The sequence below is a fragment of the Mesoplodon densirostris genome, unplaced genomic scaffold, assembly GCF_025265405.1.
Source record: "Mesoplodon densirostris isolate mMesDen1 unplaced genomic scaffold, mMesDen1 primary haplotype scaffold_37, whole genome shotgun sequence".
Taxonomy (NCBI): domain Eukaryota; kingdom Metazoa; phylum Chordata; class Mammalia; order Artiodactyla; family Ziphiidae; genus Mesoplodon; species Mesoplodon densirostris.
In genome coordinates, this window is record NW_026778196.1 from 11,702,531 (window position 1) to 11,705,938 (window position 3,408).

Below are 3,408 nucleotides of genomic sequence, written 5' to 3' on the forward strand. Positions count from 1 at the left end.
GGTCTTGGAGCACTGTGATGAAAAGGGCATGGATCATTGTGATGAAAAATCCATGGAGCCTTCTCATGACAGGATTCAAGGAGCATACAGATAACAAGTGTCAGGGAGCATTTTGATGACGAGGGTATTGAGCATTGTGATGACAAAGTTCATGGAGCATTGTGATGAGAAGACCACGGATAATTGTGATGACGAGTGTCATGGGGCATTGTGATGACAAGTGTTATGGAATATTGTGATCACAAGGGTTTGGAGCATTCTTATGACAGAGTTCATGGAGCATTTTGATTTCATAGTGATGACAATAGCATGAAGCATTATGATGATGGGCATGGTGCATTGTGATGACAGGGTTCATGGATCATTGAGATGAAAAGGGGCATGGAGCATTGTGATTACAGGGGTCTTGGAGCATTGTGATGAGAAGGGTCATGGAGCCTTGTGATAACAAGGCCATGGAACATCGTGATGGCCGGGGTCATGGAGCATTGTTATGACAGGGGTAATGGAGCATTGTGATGGCAAGGGCATAGAGCATTATGATGAGAAGCCATGGAGCATTCTGATGACATGTGTTATGGAGCTTTGTGATGACAAGGGCATGGAGCAATGTGATGAGAGCGTTCATGGAGCACTGTGATGACAATGACATGGAGCATTGTGATGCCAAGGGTAATGGATCTTTGTGATGACAAAGATCATGGAGCATTTTGATGACAAGGGCGTTGTGCATTGTGATGAGAAGGGCCGGGAGCAGTGTGATGACAGGGTCATTGAGCAATTTGATGAAAAGTGTCATGGAACATTTTGATGACACGTGTTATGGAACATTGTGATGTCAGGAGTCATAGAGCATTTTGATGAAAAGGGTCATGGAGCATTTTGATGACAGGGGTATTGGAATAATGTGATGTCAGAGGTCATCGAACATTGTGATGATAAGTGCATGTAGCATTGTGATGACAGGAGTCATGGAACATTGTGATGACAGGGGTGAGGGTGTATAGTGACGAATAGTGATGTAACTTTGTAATATCAGGGGTGAGAGATCATTTTGATGAGAAGTGCATGGAGCACTGTGATGAGAAGTTTTATGGAGAATTATGATGACGAGATTGTGGAGCACTGTGATGACAAGCGTATGGTGCATTGTGATGACATGTGTCATGGAGCATTGTCCTGACAAGCACATGGAGCATTGTGATGACAAGAGTCAAGGACCATTGTGCTGACAAGTGCATGGAGAATTGTGATGACAAGGGTCATGGAGCATTCTGATGAAAAGCTTGTGGAGTATTTTGATGACAATGGCATGGAGCATTGTGATGAAAACGGCATAAAGAATAGTGATGAAAAAGGCATCATGGAGCGTTGTGATGACAAGTGTTATGGAACATTGTGATCACAAGGTTTTGGAGCACTGTGATGACAGAGGTCATGAATCATTTTGATTTCAAGGAGCATGGAGGATTTTGATGACAAAGGGAATGAAGCAAAGAGATCCCAATGTTCATGGAGGATTTTGATGACAATGGTAATGGAGTACTGTGATGACAAGTGCATAGAGCATTGTAATGACAAGGTCATGTAGTATTTTGCTGACAAAAGCATGGAGCATTGAGATGACAGGTGACATGGAGCACTGTGATGACAAGCGTCACGGAGCATTGTGAATACAGGGGTCATGGAGCATTGTGATGACAAGGGCATGGATCATTGTGATGACAAGTGTCATGGAGCATGGGGCTGAAAACGTTCATGGAGTATTGTGATGACAGGAGTCATGGAGCATTGTGATGAGAGAGGTCATGGATAATTTTGATTTCATTGTGCTGACAATAGCCTGAGGCATTATGATGATGGGCATGGTGCATTGTGATGACAGGGTTCATGGAGCATTGAGATGAAAAGGGGCATGGAGCATTGTGATTACAAGGGTCTTGAAGCATTGTGATGACAAGGGCATGGAGCATTTTGATGAGAAGCCCATGGAACATTCTGATGACATGCGTCATGGAGCTTTGTGATGACAAGGGCATGGAGCATTGTGATTTCCGGGGTCTTGAGCATTGTGATGAGAAGTATCATGGAACCTTGTGATGACAAAGACATGGAACATTGTGATGGCAGTGGTCATGGTGCATTGTTATGACAGGGGTAATGGAGCATTGTGATGAGAAGGGTATGGAACTTATGTCTGAAATGTTTCATGGATTATTGTGATGAGAGTTGGAATGGAGCATTGTGATGACAAGGGCACGGAACACTCTGATACATGGGTCATGCAGGACGGTAATGACAAGGGCATGGAGCATTGTGATGAGAAGGGCATCGAGCATTGTGATGACAAGTGTCATGGAGCTTTGTGATGACAAGGGCAAGGTGCAATGTGATGAGAGGGTTCATGGAGCATTGTGATGACAATGACATGGAGCATTGTGATGCCAAGGGTCTTGGAGCTTTGTGATGACAAAAGTAATGGAGCATTTTAATGACAAGTGCATGGTGCATTTTGATGAGAAGTCAGGGAGCATTTTGATGACCGGGTCATGCAGCAATTTGATAAAAAAGTGTAATGGAACATTTTGATGGCAGGGGTTATAGAACATTGTGATGGCAGGGGTCTTGGAGCTTTGGGATGGAAAGTGTCATGGAGCATTTTGATGACAGGGCTTATGGAACATTGTGATGGCAGGGGTCATGGAACATTGTGATGATAAGGGGATGTAGCATTGTGATGACAGTGTCATGGAACATTGTGATTACAAGGATGAGGGTGTATTGTGATGACTAGTGATGGAACATTGTGATATCTCTGGTGAGAGAGCATTTTGATGAGAAGTGCATGGACCATTGTGATTACAAGGTTTATGGAGCATTGCAATGACAAGGTTTGGAACGTTGTGATGAAATGCGCGTGGCACATTGTGATGACAATGGTCATGGACCATTGTTTTGACAAAGACATGGAGCATTGTGATGACAAGTTTCACAGAGAATTGTGATGAAAAGTTCATGGAGCATTGTGGTTAAAAAGGTCACAAAGACTGTTGATGAGGAGGGCGTGGACAATTGTGATGACAAAAGTCATGAAGCATTGTGATGATTGGAGTCACGGAGCATTGTGATGAAAGGTGTCTAGGAGCATTGGAGTCACGGAGCATTGTGATGAAAGGTGTCATGGAGCATTGTGATGACAAGGGCATGGAGCATTGTGATGACAGGGGCATGGAGAATTGGTCTGACAAGTTTCATAGATTATTGTGATGATAGTGGACATGGTGCATTGTGATGACAAGGGCATGGAGCATTGTGATGTCAAGGGCATGGAGTATTTTGAAGACAGGTGTCAGGGAGCATTGTGATGACATATGTCATAGTCCATTGCGATAAATATGGCATGGAGCA